At 30.2% G+C, this 13,621-nt stretch overlaps 1 protein-coding gene across 3 annotated transcripts in view; it reads right to left on the bottom strand.

Annotated features, from left to right (window-relative positions):
• The window catches only part of LOC111691990, a 26,440-nt gene extending 16,240 nt beyond the window's left edge, over positions 1-10,200 (bottom strand). For all 3 annotated transcript variants that reach the window (XR_002763110.1, XM_023455586.1, XM_023455587.1), the window contains exons 1-2: positions 10,006-10,200; positions 3,004-3,327 (exon numbers count right to left, since the gene is read on the bottom strand). The gene's annotated coding sequence lies outside the window, so the exon portion shown is untranslated. The remainder of the gene's footprint in view (positions 1-3,003; positions 3,328-10,005) is intronic.
• Positions 10,201-13,621: the final 3,421 nt, after the last annotated feature.

The following is a 13,621-nucleotide window of genomic DNA, read 5'->3' as shown; positions in this document are numbered from 1 at the left end:
AAATTATTATATTTGTCGTCACTTAGTATTGTACAGGGTGTTCAAAAAACTGCTTAATACTTCTTTCAACTTTAAACAGCAATAACTTGGTTATTTTAAATGGGACACCCAGTATATTTTAATTTGGAAGTTATGAATTTTAAAACTCTTTCAAACTGTGTATAGGTTCCCTTTGTCCCCTAGTTCTATTTGTGTCATTTCATGTTTTATCGATTTTTTTTGTAAAATGTATCCACGTGTCTTCATCGAGTTCTTTATTGGATTGGGTTGGGTTCTTCTTGACCTTTCTTTAAGTATAATGAGAAAAATGGTGCACCTTCAAATTTTTCATATTCAGTGAAAAATTATTTAAATCGAAAATTTAGTAATAAATGGATTAGTAAGAATGGTGCATATCAGTGGCCACTTAGATATCCAAACCTCACCGTAATGGACTTTTTTGTTTCGGGCTATACAAAAAATTTTGTACACAGTGTTCCAGCTACTACTACAATCACCCCAGATATTCTAACAAATGTGAGGATATCATTTGAAGATATAATAAGATGCTCTATTCAAGAGAATGGTTATCAATTCGATCATCAATTAATATTTTTCTTTGTTTCTTTTAAAACTAAAATTTCTTTTAATATTTTTTATGTTGTTCCTAATTAATTACAACAAACATATTTATACAAAATTAATAACTATTTATAATTATTCTGCTTATAAAATAATATTTTTTATTAGAAATCTTTTTTGAATATTGTTATGATTAACGCTTTCCCAATTCAATAAAGACCTCAATAAAGACATGTTGATACATCCTACAAAAAAAATTCTATAGAAAAGCCAAATGGCATAAATATCTCCAATACCGGTAGAGATAGGTATAGAGAACCGATACATAGTTTGAAAGAGTTTTAAATTTTCTAACTTCCAAAGAAAAAATATACTGGGTGTCCCATTTAAAATCACCAAGTTATTGCTGCTTAAAGTTGAGAGAAGTATCAAGCAGTTTTTTGAACATCCGTATAATACTAAGTGACGACAAATATAATAATTTATAACTTCAAGGATCTAAAATACACTCTCCAAAGATGCTTCCTTATAATTATTTTTTTATTGCTAATATTAAATTTCTGCGCTAAGCCTGTATTTTCACTAAAATTGAAATATTGTACAAACAATAAGTCCTAGGCTATGCAGAACCTTTAATAAAGTTCACCTGCTCTTTTACGGTGCCTTCAAAAATGCAGTAAAATACAGGGTGTTTCATTTAAAAATACATAACTTTAATATGGTACGCTTTTCTTGGATACCCTGTATAATCCAAAATATTTTTAAAATGTAGCCGTAATCAACCTACACGTACCCACCTAAACGGGTTTCTATAAGATTTGCCGTTTGGTCCCTAGCGACCGAGGTGTTACTGGTGGCCCACTCTGTATATATAAGAAGAGACCAAAAATTAAATTTAAATTGAAAAAAATTCAAATTTTTATACAATTTTCAAGAATAGTATGGGATGGAAACTACCCTCACATAAAATTTCATACATTTTCAAAAAATCGTATGCAATCCATGTCAAGCAAAAACAAATTAATTTATATGTACATATATAGACAATTTTTTTACTTTTAGACAACCTCTACCAAAAGAATTTTGCTATGGGGAAGTAGATTACCCTCACATAAAATTTCATGGATTTGTAAAAGGTCTATGGAACACTATAAAGACAAAAACTGTAGATTTAAATGGGAAAAAAAAATTTTAAAATGTAGCTGTAATTAATCTACACCTACCCACCTAGGTTTCTATAACATTTGTCATTTGATCCTTAGTCACCGAGGCGTTACTGGTGGCCCATTCTGTAGACCCCAATGATAATTCTTATCCCGAAAGTTGTTTAGAGGCTAGAAATTTTTCTATATATTACATTACGGCTTTTTGTTTATTACAACCCCCAGAGATTTCATGAGAGTACATCAAATTTTATGTGAGGTAGTTTACATTCCAAACTATAATTATATAAATGGAAAATCGTTTTTTGAAAATTGTCTGTTATATTCTTTTCCATTTAAATTTACAGTATTTTTTGTTCCATTAGTATTCCATAGACCTTTTGCAAATCCATGAAATTTTATGTGACGGTAATCTACTTCCCCGTTCAAAATTCTTTTGAAATTAGTTAAAAGTTAGAAATTTTTCTACAGGGTGTATTTAAATGGAGGGGCACAAATGATACCAGAGAGTCCTTGGATGAAAATAAGTCCATTTAACCTAACATAGCTATATCCCAAGTCGCATAATAAAAAAGATACAGGGTGTCAAAGTGAAAAATAAAAAATGGTTTTTCCTAAATAATTTCTATAATTTTAGTCAGAAATGTTTCAAATTTTCAATAGTGAGATTTTTTAATGACGGGAAAAATAATATAATAATGATTTTTGGGTATCGAGTACGAGGCGCCCTCTGCAGGCAACGTTATGTACTGAATATGTAGTAACTTTTTTGCTAACCCCCGTATACAGCTTTTAGTAACAAAATATGAAATATTGGACTTTTTTTAACAAAAAAGGTATACTTATTGAAAATGGCTAAAGCCAACCGTTGAGAAGATATTTTTAATTGGGACAATATTGGGAGTTGCTCATTTAAAAACCTCAAATATTCGGCTCCGCCGAGACGCCGAGGAAGAATAAACGGACCAATAAGATAATCTCCTACGATTCCTGCCCATACATTTAAACTAAAATTATGTTGAAATTTGAATATACAAACGCTTCATTAGGTGGCTGAATGTAAGCAATGGAATTTTAAACCATATTATAGTAATTTACATCTACTTCTAATGAAAAATTTAGTTAAAATTATAACATTAGCTTGTCATGGTGACGATTTTCGTCAGACCATGAGTGATTATTGTGATGGTTCACTAAACCATGTCTTTGAAATGACGCTTCGTCTCCAAACAAAATACTGGATAAATTATTTCTGTTTTCCCTTGAAATGTTCATATACCATTGACAAAAATCTATCCTGTTAAGTAAATCCGCAGCAGCCAATTCCTGCACAGGTAGGGGATAAAAGATTATCATTCGCAATTTTCGTAGTATGGCAATCGTAGTATGTGAAACATTATACTGTGTCGCCATTTTTCTGGTACTAGTTTCAGAATTCTGATCTTGTAAATTGCCAAGCAAAACTTCTTCAAGTTCTACATCGCGAATAAGACGTCTTCTGTCAGGACGACCTTCAGGATGAGGTTGAATGTATCCGTTTCCTCGAAGTCTTCTTTCTACCGCCGCAAAAGTTTTTCTAGCAGGAACACGACGATTGGGATATCTGGAATGATAAAGTCGTACAGCTGCAGCACAGTTCTTGTAACATTCAAAAAAATACTTGTAACATATCGACATACTCGTCATTAGTATACATAATTTGTTATTTTATTCAATTCCAAAACTATTTAATATCAAGGACGCAGGTAAATAGTGACTAAAATCAATTAATACTTTAAACTAATACTTCAAAATTGCAATTTACGAGTATTATCAAATGACATTTACCTACCCGATTTTTTTATTTATTTAAGCAACTCGAATCTTGGTATTCGTAATCCGTAACAATAATTTATGAAATTAAGAATATCTCCCCAACGGTTGGCTTTAACCTTTTTCAATAAGTATACCTTTTTTGTTCAAAAAAGTCCAATATTTTATATTTTGTTACTAAAAGCTGTATACGGGGGTTGGCAAAAAAGTTACTGCATATTCAATGCATAACATTGCCTGCAGAGGGCGCCTCGTACTCGACACTAAAGAATCATTATTATATTATTTTTCCCATCATTAAAATACCTCTCTGTTAAAAATTTGAAACATTTCTAACTAAAATTATAGAAATTATTAAGAAAAAAACATTTTTTATTTTTCACTTTGACACCCTGTATCTTTTTTATTATGCGACTTGGGATATAGGTATATTAGGTTAAATCGACTTATTTTCATCCAAGGAATCTCTGGTATCATTTGTGCCCCTCCATTTAAATACACCCTGTATATTTAAATTTAAATTTTTTTGCATGACATGGATTTCATAGGATTTTCTGAAAATGTGTGAAATTTTATGTGAGGGTAGCTTACATCCCATACTGTAATTTTGCCAATGGAAAATTATTTCTTGAAAATTGTACAAAAATTAGAATTTTTTTTCAATTTAAATTTAATATTTGGTCCCTTCGTATAAGTATATAGGGTGTTGTAAAATATTGTACAAAGAATTCTGGAGCAGATTCTATATCCAAAAATACGAAACAAAATTCCTATTAAAGTATGTTCGTAACTGCTTCGTTTTGGAAATAGGTAGTGCAAAAAAAAATAAAATAATATGTTTTGTATTGATAATTTTTAAATTTTTCATTAGAGATAATTTAAATTTGGGTCATTTATTTCTCCGTAGTGACAGCGTTTGTTATTTTTCAGTGACAGTCACCAACTATTTTTTTTTAATCTTTCATAGAGAGATTAGCGTGATTTTTAAAATCTTCAATATTTAGAAAGCCACTCACTAAATGACAAATATGCAAGGGGGCCTTTTAGCTCTAAAATAAATCAGGATCCTAAAAATAAAGTAAAACTCAGTAGAAAAAACAGTGACGTAGATTTTTTGGTCAAAAATCAATAGGTGCTCCCCCATATCTACGCCCCTAATTGGTCTGAAACGTGTTGACCCAAATTGAAAAGTTTTTAATGAAAAATTTAGAAATTATCAATAGAAAGTATTGTTTTTTTAATTTTTATGTTTTGACATCCTCTATTCTGGAACAAAGTGTTTGTGGAATCTACGCTTATAGGAATTTTTTTTAGTATTTTACGATGTAGAATTTGCTGTAAAATTCTCTGAATAACATTTTGCAACACCCTGTATAGACTGTAATGATAATTTTTTTCCCGAAATTATTCTAAAAATTATAAATGTATACAGGGTGGTCCCGAGGTAATGGGCCAAAATTCATGGGTAGATTCCCCAAGTAAAAATATTGCGATTTAGCCGAACTTACCTTAGTCCAAAAGTTGATAGTTGAAGAGATACAGGGTGTTAAATGTAAAATATTATTTCAGTAATTTAATGCAACAGCATTGGAAGTTTCAAAGCCAAATATCTCGAAAACGGTGCGAGATAGCTACTTTAATAAAGTATACCTTTTTTGTGTAAAAAAAGTTGAAAAATAAGAATTTGTTACCAACTATGAGATACTTTAAAGTACAAAAAAGTTATGTCGTTTTTAACACATTCGATCTACTGCAGCTAGCGCCCTCTATGAACTTTAATCAAAATGTGAACAAATTTCAATTCCTCTATCCAAACAACTCCAAACCTCAAAATTTTGTGTAGATATTTGCATTTATTAAGAAATAAATGGAAATAAACTAAAATAATATTTTACATTTAACACCCTGTATCTCTTTCACTATCAACTTTTGGACTAAGGTAAGTTCGGCTAAATCGCAATATTTTTGCTTCAGGAATCTACCCATGAATTTTGGCCCATTACCTCGGGACCACCCTGTATACAGGATGTCCCAGAATAACGTGTACAATGGAAGACCACAGATTCGTGGACTCAAAATAGGCAGATTTAGGCTAATTCACTTATGTCCAAAATCGCTTCGTTTGGCCGCTAGATGGCATTGAAGTTCCTGAAGATTTTTTTGAATTTTGTAAACTCGAATTTGATTATTTTTGGGATGTGGCCTTCTGCTTTCAATCTACGTATTTTGGTGGTATACAGAGCGTTTTTTTAAAACTTACAACTCCTACAAAATGGATGTATAGTGATAATATCCATTCACAACTTTTTCCTCTTTCGGGTAATGACAACTATTTTTTATTTGATAGGTACCATTTGGAAGTTTTTGGGACTCTTGTAGAATTTTTATTAAATAAGCGGTTTGGGTACAAAAAAAATTTTTTAATGTATACTTTATCTTGCCACCCATATTACAGTACTTAACAAAGTGGTGGTAGTCACTGATTATGAAGGTTGACTGTAATTTCAGTTTGATCTTTAAGTCATTGTGTCTGCCAATTCTTAATGAGTGTTTACTTTGATAAAATATACCACATGCTCAATCATTTTTCGATATGCATTTTCATCATTTCAAAGCATTGCAGCAAGTCCCAATATTATATGTGATAGAAGGATAAAATTGTTTTTAAAAAGTAAAAAAAATAAAAGTATTGAGAGTGCGTAACTTTTTAAGAAATGAAAAATGTAAATATTTATCTTCATTGAATGTATATAATTTTTATACAGTTTATATGAAATGATTGGATGAATGGAAAAGAAAGCAAATTATTGCTATAGAAACATATTAGATGTTTTATTAAAAATAAAAAGCTATAAGAGCATTTTGTGAAAAATATGAAATTAAGGAATAATTAAGTAAACCAAAGTTTATTACAGAAAAAATTACATAAGGAATGTTAAATAAAAAATTGTTGATATACAACTTGAGAGGAAGGTCTTATCATAAGAAGTTGGATAATATAAGAAATCGTTAGACAATTTATGAGGTAATTGTTTCATAGGTTTTTAATTATTTGCATTGGAAAGCATTTTTCAATACATTATACTGGATGGGAAAATATATAGGTACCTATTTATTATTTTTTTGAAGCTAAATGTAGTGATGCAGAAGAATTGTTTTTTCTTCATTAAATATATAATAATGTTTGCATTGGGAGAAAGTTGGAATTGGTTAAATTGTTCTGGAATGGCGAGAATCGTCTTTTTAACCTTCCGGGGCTGGCGCTTGGACTGTTAGTCCACAGCACTTTTCTTCTGCTATTTACGACATAACCATCCCCTTCTCAAATTAGAGCATTTTGGTATTTTTCAAGCATCAAATTAGTCGTATTATATGAGAGCTTAAAAAGTGGGTGCGTTTTTGTTTTTATGTTATAAAATATTGCGGAGTGAGAGTACACCGCCAGTCCTCAATTCTATTTTTGACCTCATTATTAATACAGAGAGATCGAGAATGATTGACCGGATTCTGAACGTACCCTGTCTCAATTACTATCAAAACTGATTTCCGTTTGCTAAAATTACTTTATTTCCGTGAGATTTCATGGTGTTCTGTGGCGATTTCACAATTTGACGTTCTGTTCATTGGCGCACGGATTTTTTGGATTGAATATTATTTTGTAGATTTTGTTGTTACCTGATATATTTTGCGACATTATAAAACAGTATTTTTCAATACTACAGTTAGAGTAGGTGGATATTATACGTGAGTAATTAATTTATTGCGTATGTTGTTCTCTAACCTAATCGGTTTTTTAATTTAGGTTAACATGGCATTTTCATTAGAACATGATAAATTTCTTCTGGAGGCCTATTTTCGTAGTGGACAAAACAATGGTAATGGTTGGAAATATTCGATGAATTCGTGTCATTTACAATTTCAAGAACAATTTCCAAATGATGAAATTGATTATGAAATTTTTTCGAGACACGTGAAGAGATTAGTGGAACGCTTCCATAACACTGGAAGTGTTTGTAGAGGAAAATCTCCAGGCAGAAAGTCTATTCTTACAGAGGAAGTCTTGGAAGATGTTGAAAACCGCTTACGAGCTAGTCCAACCAAATCACTACGTCGGTTATCTGCTCAAACAGGTACTTAATAACAAATATTTATTCTAAAATTTGTATCATTATTCCTAAATTGTTTATAGGAATATCATATGGATCATGCCATAAAGCAGTAAAGAAGTTGCATTTTCATCCTTATAAAGTTAGTGTTGTGCAGGAACTACTTCCGTTAGATTTTGGAAAACGTGTGCAATACTGTAATTGGTTTAACGAAAATCTGAATGACGACGATATTCTAGATCTAACATTTTTTTCTGATGAAGCGTGGTTTCATTTAAGTGGGTACGTAAACTCCCAAAATTATCGCTCTTGGAACACAGAAAACCCTAATATTTTGCGTGAAACAACTCTGCACCCTATTAAACTTGGTGTTTGGGTAGCTATGTCACGTAGAAGAATAATCGGACCATATTTTTTCCGTGAAAATGTAACTGGGCAGGTATATCGGCAGCAAATATTGTTACCATTTTTTGAGGAACTTCACGACGATGAAATCCATCATGGATACTTTCAGCAAGATGGCGCAACAGCTCACACCTCTAACGAAACTTTAGAGTTGATTAGAGAGTATTATGATGATCGAATAATTAGTCGAGATAGATGGCCACCACGTTCTCCTGACCTTACACCCCTAGACTATTATTTATTTGGTTTTTTAAAAAATTCAGTATTTGCTCAACGGTTACACACGATTGAAGAACTTCAAGAGGCAATTACAAACGAAATTAGGAGTATTACACAAAATGTTTTACAGAATGTATTTAATAATATGAAAAGAAGAATTAATACCTGCTTGAACAACAATGGACATCATATTGAACATTTATTGTAAAAATATAGATATTTTTATGGATTTTATGTAATTTTAAGGTAAAATATTCAATAAAATGTGAAAAAATTCCAATTACTCTGTTATTATATATTGCATGTAACTGTTGTTTATTGCTCTCGGTCATACAGACAATCCTACCATCTAACATAATCAAGCACTTCCAACTGCTTGCATTTGCTTGAAGCAAATTTTTTTAAGACACTTTTCCTGAATTTCGACAGCTAACTAAAATGTTCAGCATAAATTTTTGGGCTGGATCGCTTGCGCTGGATATTCAGAAGTGTGAAAGCAGTAGCTGCAAAATAGTCGTCTTATAAGCATACAGCAGTTTGCTTTGATGAAAAACAGCAGCTTGCAGCGTATCGCTGTATAGCTGAATCGTCTTAGATGCCAAGAATGTAGCCACAATAGTGCTTCTGTTTTAAAATTAACTCATAACGTTTTAAAAATAAAATCGCTGAAGCACTTACAGTCGTTATTCAAAATTAGCTACATCAAACTTTGATTTAAAAGTTTTTCTAATTGTAAATGAAATAAGAATTTTGGAAAAGTTAGGCTAAACCTACATTTGATTCTGTCATCCTCTTTAATAATAATAACAATAATAACATTTATTGGTCCATCAGTATTGCTTAATTTGTGAAATAACTTTGATTTTTGTTAAATAATTGATATTTTTATTATGAATTTCCATTTTGACAGTAACCTAATTTATTTGATGTTTGAACGTAATTATTTGTTTACCATTGAAATCCCTCAACCTGCGCTCATGATTCTAGTATTGGTATCAAAAACTGGTATGCCGCACATCAAAAATCAGTATGAGGCGGCACGGTCAATCATTCTCGATCACCCTGTATTTGTGGTAAACGTTTTTGAAGATAAGTAAGTATGATTGGGCAAGAAACACAGGAAGGTGGACTATAGTTATTTTTTATTCCATATTAAATGTAGCTTGAGCCAATTCTATGGTTTTCTACAATCTACAAAATGTGGATAAAAATATGACATGGAGAAAGTTTGTGCACCTGCTGTCTTCTGTGTTGACTGAAAATTATATTCGTTTTTGCGCAACTTTAACTTAAATTGATAATTGATAATACCGTTGCACCTGGTCCCCAAATGCAGGAGGCGCTGCAGTTACTACGACAGGAGAAAAAATCGACCAACGTGTTTTTCTTGCATGTGTATGTCATTTGATACCAATATTTTTGGAATGTCACAGTGTAAAAGTAAATACCTACTTTGATTTTATGGTTTTTAATAGCTAGTTTTAAGAATGTTAACTTTTCTGCTGTATTTCTAATAAAAAAATAATTGCAAACCTTTTTATAATTGCCTCAAATCTAGTATGCGGATTCACAGTCCGCCGCCATCGCCGGATCACAAAAAATTTACGCCAGCACCGGAAGGTTAAAAAGAAAATATTATGTGTACCTATCATAGGAAGTAGATACAATATTTAATATGTTATCATATAAAATGATTTATATCAATTAAGAAAGTCCAAAAATGGAATTGTAATAATTACCTAATGAAGTGGAAGGTCCAGCCTCCAGTAAGTCCTTTGTGGAAGGACCAACTGGCATCTTATTTAATAAGGAGTTTTCCTGTACGGCAGCTTCTGGCTGAACAGTATGCTGTACTTCAGCCAGCCGAGGCATATCTTTGCGAACCATTACTGGTACCTCTGCAGAAGACATAATGGGAGGAGGGGGCAACTCCACAGAAGTATTTCTACTTGCACCTTCAATCACCTCCTCAGGGACAGATCTCCTTGTTGGCTGGCCTCTTATATTAATTCCCTTCCTCTGGGTCAATCGCTTTTTCCCCTTTCGTGGCATAGTAATCTAACAGTAACAGTATAACGTGAATTACATTGAATTATATTGAGAAAAAGGTACTTACCTATTTGCGTTTTCAAAAAAACGAATTTGAATAAAAATTTGTAAATATTTTTATGCGAACAATTCTCGAATAAGACGCACAAAAATTGGCGTGGGTAAGCGTGCGTTACTCGAATATTGTATGAAAATAATTGATAATCGATCACTTGATCTTTTCTGTTGCATTGATGTAATCATAACCATAGTTTTATAACTCGGGGAAAACAGATAAGTTGTCGGTAAAACCAATGTGGATGAAGATTCCCTATATTTAATTAAACCCATAACGTACAGATGGCAGGATTGCAGTCAATTATAATCGTTGAACGAAATAATTACTGTAAAATAAAAATATATCTCTAAATGAATGTTTTTTAAACATTATATAAAAAAGATGACAAATATATATTTATATAGTTCGAGATAAAATTCATTTTTATAAATGCAAAAAATTATTTGTTTTATGCACTTGATCTCGATTTTTTGACATTTGACAGTAGATTTTAAAATGTGTGGAGGGAAATGTCATGTTATTATCATACGTAATACGTAATAGTGATAAACGAAATAATAATTACAATAAAAGCATGTTAAAAATAAACATGTAATATCTGTGATGTGTAAACATGAATGTAGTAACAATAAATGCAAGAAAAATCAGAATTGATTAAACATAAATACTATTGTTTACAATGAAACGGAAAGAAAATATAGATACATCAATTCTTAGAGGGTCTGCATTGTATTACCAATTGCAAAATATGTAGAAATGACTGAAATACATTTCTATGTAACAACGTAAATATGTCAGGAAATAATTCATAAGATGGTAGAAAAAATGTGGATAATGAGTGACTGGGTCCATGGTGTCAACAATAATGTGCAGTCGACTTACTTTAAGACTACAAAACTGTAATGTAGTTTTGTAAAGAGGCAAAGAGAAATGTAGCAGTAAAAAATTACTTGGAGAATTCTTATGTCAATCCCCTCCAAGGGCAAAAAATTGTTGAGAAGTCGCTGATGCCCTAGTAGAAAATTTGGATAAAATTTGACTATACCTTTTTTGGTTTTCAAAATACAGCTACTATTTTATACTTTTTTGGAAACTGAAAGGTTGTATCTCCTAAGGGGTGAACATTTTATTAGTTATTTTTATGCAAAACGTGTTTCTTTAGCTGTAGATTTATCGATATCATATGTACTATTTCTTTTAAAAACACCCCTGTCTAATAATATAAATGTACAAAATTTTTATAAAATGTAAAAATTATTTGGGTTTAGACATTTGTAAAATGTAAAAATGATTTAAGTTTAGTCATATTTAATTTCAGAGAAATGTAGTCAGTAATTTTGGAAGAGAAACATCCTTTATCTCAGATATATAATATCCCCCCAAAAGGAAACTTATTATAGTGATAATTTTTATAATTATTGTTTATTATTTTATAATTAAAATGACTATTTATAATGGTGAAATATGGGAAAACTTTATTTTTGTTAGTAGTGGATTTCTGAAATAAAAAAATTTAATGTTGAATATAGGAATAATTTTTTTCTTATATTGGTTTATACACGTATTTGAGGAATAGGTATTACTAATTTAAATTTTAAACTTGTAAGTGGATAGATAGTTATAGTCATAGACAGTCGCCATATATGTTGCGACAATAGACAATAATTCAAAATAAGAAAAAAAAATTGCTAGGCAGAATAGTGGAGATACCTACATTATTTGAGGTTTGCACGGTCTCTGTGATTTTTCAATTGTTGTTGAAGTTGCTATTAGTACAGCGTTAAGCTTCATGGCTTGGGAGGGTTTTTTGGTTTTAAATTAAGAAAAATTTCTTAACGTAATGGCATTAATTTAAAAAATAAATATCTAGACAGGGTGCTCTTTAAGTATCAATAATAAACTGGATGATACTTTTGATAATTTTAAGGAAAAGCTTTTTTAAAGTATTACATCTAGTCATCCGACTCAAAAAAATGTTTGATGTAAATAAAACAAATTTAGGTTGCTGATTTAAGTAATTAAAAAGATGAACATTCACTGAATTTATTATATCGTGGTGGAGTGAGCATTTGTTAAATTTAAGCAGTTAATTCGATTTTTAATTGTAATATGTAAAAAATTTCCAATATACTTTTTTACTTATACTGAATAAATTTTTTTGTTGTAAATACAATTTAAAATGTAATTATTAAATTTATAAGAAAAAAGATGCCATAAAAATTTTTAATCTTTAGAATGAATTTTTTATCTTTAAAATTAGAATAGAAAATAGTGGTTAATTACTTTACATTTAAAATTGCATCGAAGGTCTTACACCAGTAAGTATTATGGAAAGTCAATCGATACGTGATATTCTTGTTTGTACTGCAAAGAAAAAAATATTTTTAATTTTATTTAAAAAATGAGTCATTTTCAGGATACAGTTTTAGCATAAACTTATTGGACACTAAAGTGGACCAAAAATATTTCGGAAGTAATTAAAAAAAAAAGAAAAATGGAACGTTATGTCGCAAATCTAGTTTTAAATATAATGTGATTAATGAAAGTTCCAAAAATTCATTGGTACAGATTTTTAATTTTTTAGAAAATAGCAAGAGTCAAATCTATGTTACTGAGAATTCCGGACCAGTAAAGGTTATTTATATAATATTAAAATTGTATTTAAAAAAAATCTTGGTATTTCTCGTGAAATAAACCATGGCAATACTTTAAACATTAGTGGATATATATTTAGTAAGTATATCTTTGTTTATTTGTGGTTTGGTTTTCGAATAAAGAAGAAATTTTGGGGCCCTTTACGAATTCTATTTGCATTGCAAAGAAAAAAATATGTTCAATTTTATTTATAAAGTGAGTAACTTTCAAATTAATATATTTTCTACTTATAACAAAGGTAAATAAAAAATAATTTATTAAAAAAATTTTATGCTGTAAGTACAATTTTAAATACAATATATTTGTAAAGTTTTAGAAATTCAGTGTGAGATTTAAAATTTTTTGTGAACATAACATATATTGCCAAATTTGTGCCACGTACAAAAAAATATATTGGAATTTTTTTTATGAAACAAACATCAGTTTTTTGTCACTGTATTGATGGAGAGACATATTCAGTACGTATTTCTTTATTTGGCTATAATACTTGGGACTTCCTCTTATAAGGTTGCGATAAAAAAAATGGCCTTTTTTTATCGAACCTAAAAATATGTTTCAAATTAAAGCACCATGTACATTATTTATAATGTTGA

Source organism: Anoplophora glabripennis, unplaced genomic scaffold (genome assembly GCF_000390285.2).
Source record: "Anoplophora glabripennis isolate ALB-LARVAE unplaced genomic scaffold, Agla_2.0 scaffold783, whole genome shotgun sequence".
Classification (NCBI taxonomy): domain Eukaryota; kingdom Metazoa; phylum Arthropoda; class Insecta; order Coleoptera; family Cerambycidae; genus Anoplophora; species Anoplophora glabripennis.
Note: the sequence above shows the minus strand (reverse complement) of the source record. Positions and strands in the feature narration are given on the sequence as shown.